The sequence below is a fragment of the Zootermopsis nevadensis genome, unplaced genomic scaffold (assembly GCF_977971745.1).
Source record: "Zootermopsis nevadensis isolate Lab colony 2312 unplaced genomic scaffold, Znev_1.0 Znev_ptg000023l, whole genome shotgun sequence".
NCBI lineage: Eukaryota > Metazoa > Arthropoda > Insecta > Blattodea > Termopsidae > Zootermopsis > Zootermopsis nevadensis.
In genome coordinates this window covers 7,322,019-7,330,210 of record NW_028259155.1, presented here as the reverse complement: position 1 = coordinate 7,330,210, position 8,192 = coordinate 7,322,019, and the positions used below count along the sequence as shown (strand labels likewise).

At 30.6% G+C, this 8,192-nt stretch overlaps 1 pseudogene; it reads right to left on the bottom strand.

Annotated features, from left to right (window-relative positions):
• Positions 1-4,217: 4,217 nt before the first annotated feature.
• Positions 4,218-6,985, bottom strand: LOC147872891 (DNA/RNA-binding protein KIN17 pseudogene; annotated as a pseudogene).
• Positions 6,986-8,192: the final 1,207 nt, after the last annotated feature.

The following is an 8,192-nucleotide window of genomic DNA, read 5'->3' as shown; positions in this document are numbered from 1 at the left end:
ATTACTTTGCCAAAATAACAAGAGAAAAGTTTATAAACATGTTTTTTATGTAATATTCTTAAATATATAATTAGAAACAATTCACAAAACACTAAATAATTTAACAAAAAAACTGAACAATTTCACTATTTAAACAATTGAACTATTTTACAAAGAACTAAACTATTTCACTATTTAAACAATTGAACTATTTTACAAAGAACTAAACTATTTCACTATTTAAATACTAAACAATTTCACTATTTTACAAAGAACTAAACTAATTCACTATTTAAATACTGAAGTATTTAACAAAAAACTAAATAATTTATTTATTTAACAAATGTAAACAACTGAGATATTTAACAAAAAAAACTGAACAATTTCACTATTTAAATACTAAACTATCTAACAAAAAATAAACAATTTCACTATTTAAATACTAAACTATCTAACAAAAAATAAACAATTTCACTATTTAAACAATTGAACTATTTTACAAAGAACTAAATTAATTCAATATTTAAATACTGAAATATTTAACAAAAAACAATTATTTATTTAACAAATGTAAACAACTGACATATTTAACAAAAAACTGAACAATTTCACTATTTAAATACTAAACTATTTAACAAAAAATTAACAATTTCACTATATAAACAATTGAACTATTTTACAAAGAACTAATCTATTTCACTATTTAAATACTGAAGTACGTAACAAAACAACTAAATAATTTATTTATTTAACAGATGTAAACAACTGAGATATTTAACAAAAAACTGAACAATTTCACTATTTAAATACTAAACTATTTAACAAAAAATAAACAATTTCACTATTTAACAATTGAACTATTTTACAAAGAACTAATATATTTCACTATTTAAATACTGAAGTATTTAACAAAACAACTAAATAATTTATTTATTTAACAGATGTAAACAACTGAGATACTTAACAAAAAACTGAATAATTTCACTATTTAAATACTAAACTATTTAACAAAAAATAAATAATTTCACTATTTAAACAATTTAACTATTATACAAAGAACTAATCTATTTCACTATTTAAATACTGAAGTATTTAACAAAAAAACTAAATTTATTATTTATTTAACAAATGTAAACAATTGAGATATTTAACAATAAAATGAACAGTGTAACTATTGAAATACTAAACTATCTAACAAAAAAAATTTCACTATTTAAACAATTGAACGATTTTACAAAGAACTAAACTAATTCACTAATTAATACTGAAATATTTAACAAAAAAGCTAAATCATTTATTTATTTAACAAATGTAAACAATTGAGATATTAAAAAAACTGAACAATTTCACTATTTAAATACTAAACTATTTAAATAAAATAAACAATTTCACTATTTAAACAATTGAACTATTTTACAAAGAACTAATCTATTTCACTATTTAAATACTGAAGTATTTAACAAAAAAACTATATCATTTATTTATTTAACAAATGTAAACAATTGAGATATTTAAAAAACTGAACAATTTCACTATTTAAATACTAAACTATTTAAGAAATAAACAATTTCACTATTTAAACAATTGAACTATTTTACAAAGAACTAATCTATTTCACTATTTAAATACTGAAGTATTTAACAAAAAAACTAAATCATTTATTTATTTAACAAATGTAAATAATTGAGATATTTAAAAAAAACTGAACAATTTCACTATTTAAATACTAAACTATTTAACAAAAAATAAATAATTTCACTATTTAAACAATTGAAATATTTTACAAAGAACTAATCTATTTCACTATTTAAATACTGAAGTATTTAACAAAAAACTAAATCATTTATTTATTTAACAAATGTAAACAATTGAGATATTTAACAAAAAAACTGAACAGTCTAAGTATGTATTTATTATTCCAGACTATACACAAACTTAATTTAAAATGTTGTTAAAATTATAGCGCTTTTAATCGTATTACGATGTTACATTTATTCGGCGCTTATTATTAACGACATGTTTCGATGCTATTATTCAATCATCTTCAGGTTTTTATCGTCATTTATACCTTTAAAACTATTATATATTTCAATGCAACCATTTATTGATTTATTGATTTGTTTTGTAGATTTTCTTTTGTAGGTTTTTCAGTCTTCGTAATGTTCTGCATGTCTATAGTCAGATGTTCATTTTCAAATTTGTGATGTGTGGTGTGTCCTACATCTGCTATCGGGTGATGACAATTTGTGACTCAACACAAACATGACGCATCTAAGCTACAAATTGAACAGCCTAACTATTTAAATACTACACTATCTAACAAAAAATAAACAATTTCACTATTTAAACAATTTCACTATTTTACAAATAACTAAACTAATTCGCTATTTAAATACTAAACTATTTAACAAAAAATAAATAATTTCACTATTTAAACAGTTGAACTATTTTACAAAGAACTAAAATATTTCACTATTTAAAAACTAAAGTATTTAAGAAAACAACTAAATTATTTATTTAACAGATGTAAACAACTGAGATATGTAACAAAAAAACTGAACAATGTCACTATTTAAATACTAAACTATTTAACAAAAAATAAACAATTTCACTATTTAAACAATTGAACTATTTTACAAAGAACTAAACTATTTCACTATTTAAATACTGAAGTATATAACAAAACAACTAAATAATTCATTTAACAGATGTAAACAACTGAGATATTTAACAAAAAACTGAACAATTTCACTATTTAAATAATAAACTATCTAACAAAAAATAAACAATATCAGTATTGAAAATAATGAAGTATTTTACAAAGAACTAAATTATTTCACTATTTAAATACTGAAGTATTTAACAAAAAAACTAAATCATTTATTTATTTAACAAATGTAAACAATTGAGATATTTAACAAAAAAATTGAACAATTTCACTATTTAAATACTAAACTATCTAACAAAAAATAAACAATTTCACTATTTAAACAATTGAACTATTTTACAAAGAACTAAACTAATTCACTATTTAAATACTGAAATATTTAACAAAAAAACTAAATCATTTACTTATTTAACAAATGTAAACTGATATATTTAACAAAAAACTGAACCATTTCACTATTTAAATACTAAACTATTTAATAAAAAATAAACAATTTCAGTATATAAACTATTGAACTATTTTACAAAGAACTAAACTACTTCACTATTTAAATACTGAAGTATTTAACAAAACAACTAAATAATTTATTTATTTAACAAATGTAAACAACTGAGATATTTAACAAAAAACTGAACAATTTCACTATTTAAATACTATACTATTTAAAAAAATAAATATTTCACTATTTACACAATTGAACTATTTTAAAAAGTACTAATCTATTTCACTATTTAAATACTGAAGTATTTAACAAAAAAAATAAATCATTTATTTATTTAACAAATGTAAACAACTGAGATATTTAACAAAAAACTGAACAGTCTAACTATTTAAATACTAAACTATCTAACAAAAAAAAACAATTTCACTATTTAAACAATTGAACTATTTTACAAAGAATTAAATAATTCACTATTTAAATACTGAAATATTTAAGAAAAAACTAAATAATTTATTTATTTAACAAATATAAACAACTTAGATATTTAACACAAAAACTCAACAATTTCAATATTTAAATACTAAACTATTTAACAAAAATAAACAATTTCACTATTTAAACAATTGAACTATTTTACAAAGAACTAAACTATTTCACTATTTAAATACTGAAGTATTTAACAAAAAACTAAATCTATTATTTATTTAACAAATGTAAACAATTGAGATATTTAACAATAAAATGAATAGTGTAACTATTGAAATACTAAACTATCTAACAAAAAAAACAATTTCACTATTTAAACAATTGAACGATTTTACAAAAAACTAAACTAATTCACTATTTAAATACTGAAATATTTAACAAAAAAATTAAATCATTTATTTATTTAACAAATGTAAACAACTGAGATATTTAACAAAAAATTGAACAATTTCACTATTTAAATACTAAACTATTTAACAAAAAATAAACAAGTTCACTATTTAAACAATTGAACTATTTTACAAAGAACTAATCTATTTCACTATTTAAATATTGAAGTATTTAACAAAAAAACAAAATCATTTATTTATTTAACAAATGTAAACAATTGAGATATTTAACAGATTTTAAGAACATTGTTGCCAGTTAGACGTAATTCCAATCGGATTTTGCAGTGTTTAGGACTCACAGACTGCGCATTGGGAAACTATTGTCTATGTAATAAACGCATGTCAATACGAAGCCAGCGTCTGCTTCGTTGTTCACACAGAAGTGGAGGAATCTAATTGTGGGAACAATCAAACAAAGTTCCTCCTCATCACTAATGTCCGAAATGCAAAGAATTTTGTGGTTTTTGAAAAGGAGACGTGACCGTATCAAAATAGAACCACGGTCTAAAAAATAATATGAGGAATGTTTGTTAGCAAACAATTCAGTCTGCTGTTTTGCCCTTTCATCTGCTATATATAATTAAGGTTAAGTGACACAGAAATAATTAACGCTCTTTTAATGCACTGGCGTACAATTTGTCTCACGTTTTAAGTGCAGAACGCAGACACAGATTGTTTTAGAACAAGATTGTGCGGAGAATATTTGGGCCTTAGCTGTAAAGAGTTGCAGCTGATAATGTTGAAAATTATCCCACATTTCGACTAACAATGGAGTTGCCGTCTTCGGGGCAAAGATTGGAACCGAAATGTTTTGTGAAATGGATAATTTGAAACTTTAATGCCTTTCAGCTCCTAAGGCTCGAGGTCAAAATATGAGAGCAAACTCTCTTCTTCTTTGGGTACTTAAATTAGTCTGCAACTCAGGGCGAAGGTAACTAGAACATAATGCCTAGGAGAATATCTGGACTTCTCAAGAGACATGCAGGAACATGGTAATGAACAGAATTTCATTCTGAGGCAATTTGCAGCCTGTAATATTTGACTTCATACTTAAATAGAATGAGAGCAAACATACTTTCTGCTTTCAGCTCCTTGATCTGCTCAGCCTGCAAATTTCTTTCCTTCCTTAGTTTCTCCTTCTCCTCCCTCACAGCTCGGATACTCAGTTCGTGTTTTTTTCCTTGGCGTCTCTCGAACAACACTAGGACCTGGGTAAAACAGTCTGGCCAATACTTACACACTACATGAACTATTCTTCCTTTGAAAGGACCTGACGAAATTTCAATTGTTACACAGTACCGGTATCACTGTCCAACATGGTCACTATCCCTTCATATTTGTTTAAAAGTTGAGTGACAACACCCTTCTTGTTGTAGTATTTGTCACCCAAATAGTTCACTATCACTTTCACTTCACTTGCTTTCCCTTTTTACCGCCTTATTTTTTTAAACTTCAAATTTAAAATTACTTTGTCTTCTCCGACTTTTCGCACTAATTCCGTAAAGACAGAAGCACATTCCTTAGCCTTCTCGATCTTACCCATGTCATCAAGGGCTGATGCTTTCCTTTTTAACGCCTTATTTTTCCTGTTTCGGACAAGAGCCTCTTGCCGTGCGTTGGTTTCATGATCTATATACGTCATATACCAACCATGGTCAGTATCTTCAACACAACACAAACCTTCTCGTCCGAGCCACTTCACGAAGTCCGCTAACGTTTCCCACCGCGTGGCGTTCATGTGTACATGATGACGGTCCTTTATGTAACTCTCGTACACACGATTTGCCTTGACAGCCTTTTTGCCGAATTGATGTTTGAGCACCTTTAAAAATTCATCCTTAAATTGGTTGGAGAATAAGTTACTATATTTTTGTGTGTTATCAGCAACTAAGAAAAGTTGCCGCGTGTGAGATTCAGACATCGTGTGGCACTTGAACGCGTTTGCATCTCGGCATTGCTTCTTACACATCTCACAATAGTACTTCAGCTTCTGTAATCCTCTTGTTTTCAGTTTACCCATCTTCTCTTACTACATATACACTCCGCAACCAACCAAATACACTGACTAAAGTAACCAACCAACCAACCAAAGAAGCTAACTGAGGGCAGAGGCCTGCGCAAGCGCAAGCATCGTCCCTACCTAGGTGAAACCATTCCTGCGCACAAGACGCATTGCTGGAAATGGTAAACGGTCGTAATATAAGAACGGAAATTTTGCTAACGCTAACGGGGTTTCGTCGTGGCGGGAGCCTCGACCATTCAAACTGGGATTTGTTGCTGCTGATGGGAGGTTATCCTGTCAGGCAAGTTGTCGAAGGAATTTGGTTGGTTGGGTCTCTGGGGTATGAACCCAGAGAGGGAGGGGCCGTTTCGGCTGAAGGCCTCTGCGGCATGGGGGGAAGATCACTTCAGCTGATGGCCTCCATGATCGGGGGGAAGGGTGGCGGGCCGTGCCCCTATTAAGTTATACCCTGGCATTCGCCTTACAACTGAGGAAAGCACGAAAAACCTCAGTCAGGGTAGCCGAGTAGTCTAACCACTCGTTGTGCTGACTTGGCCGTCTTTTGGGGATGGCTTCGGCTGGCCTGCTGAACATCAGTCGCCCTCGGTTGCCCTTGGGTGAACTCTGGCAGCCCTCATTCGGCACGAGTGTCTTCCGAGTTGCCGAACTAAGGGGTTCCCCACACCAGCTAACCTCGAGTCAAACCTCTCAGTTAGTGCTCTGATGTGGTCGGCAAAGAAAGGGACCCCCAGATCCTCATGTATTTGCCTGTTACTAACGTACCAGGGCGCGTTAGTAACAATTCGAAGACACTTGGATTGCAGAACTTGCAGCTTCTGGACGTGGCTGTGGGCAGCTGACCTCCAGATCGGGCATGCGTAATCCATTATGGGACGGATGAGCTGCTTATAGAGTAGTACACCGTTCCTGATTGACAGGCCACTTCTCCTATTGATAAGCGGGCCTAGCACACCTAATCGTTGCGCTGCCTTCTTTCCCACTTGGTTGACGTGCGCCGACCAAGTAAGCCCGGCGTCAAGGGTGACCCCCAGATACTGCGCTGTTTACTGACTAAAGTCGAATGTGGACTGCTATTTATACCATAAAAGTGTGACGTCATGTATGACGCAACAGTGAGTAAAGAGAATGCAATACGGTTCATTCGAGCGTGCATAAGAAATGAAAAATGAACCTTATGGCATGCCGGCCGAGATTGTTGCACGTGACCGTCGCAGATATGCTTTACAAATTCCAATCTTTCGCGCAGGTGTTAGTATTTTATATGAGCACCTGCGTTTCATGTTTACACATTCTTTGTAGTTAAAGAAATGCAAATTGAATTACTCCAAGTTATAATTTGGTTAAATTCCATCATAAATGTAAAAAGTCAATGATTAATATTAAATATTGTCTGTGTAAAAGGAAATTAATTTAAAAGTAATGAAAGGAGGCTTGAAGTAAATTGTGAAATTTAATTTTCCGTTGTTTAAAAATAACGTCGTATTTTATTATACTTGTTTAATTTTAAAGACGATTTTTGAGGGGCCCGCTCACTGATGAAGCCATCGCACCTGGTCCAGACTAAATGTTTCCTTCCTTCGAATCCCGATTATTCATTTTCACCAATGAGAGAACAGAGGAAGGTCAGAACTCTGGAAGAAGTGTCCTGAGTTCGATTTCCTTCAAGGGCGGTTCCTGTAGCTCCGAAACTAAGCGAGACAGAAGAAGGGATCAGAGTTTTTTGCTTCGAAGAGGAGATTTCGGAAACGAAGGCCTCGACACTGAGTTAGACTCCCGACAAAGATGGTTTCTGTTGACGGGAAAGCACCCACGAGAAGAAATCGACGCCAAGGCAAAATTCTTTCGTTTCGGAGAGGAAATTGCAGGTTCTAAGGTCACAGACGGATACAGTCCTCGGTTCGAGTCCCTCTTAAGATGTTGGTTTCTGGGGTAATTTTTACGGGCGTATTAAACGACGCACGTTTAATGATGAGGCCTGTAAGCTACCGGGTGTTTCCAAATTAAGCTGCTAATTCTGTGTGGTTATAGTACACCATGTTTTTTTATTTATTCATAGTTTATTTAACGACGCATTTTCAATAGCTCCGAGTAGCACAGGAGCATTAAATCCATTGATAAATCCTCGTACATACGTAACTAATTTTATTATTTGGAAACACAAAACTAGCTTCATTTTGAATTACTGCTGACAAACACGGCTGCCAC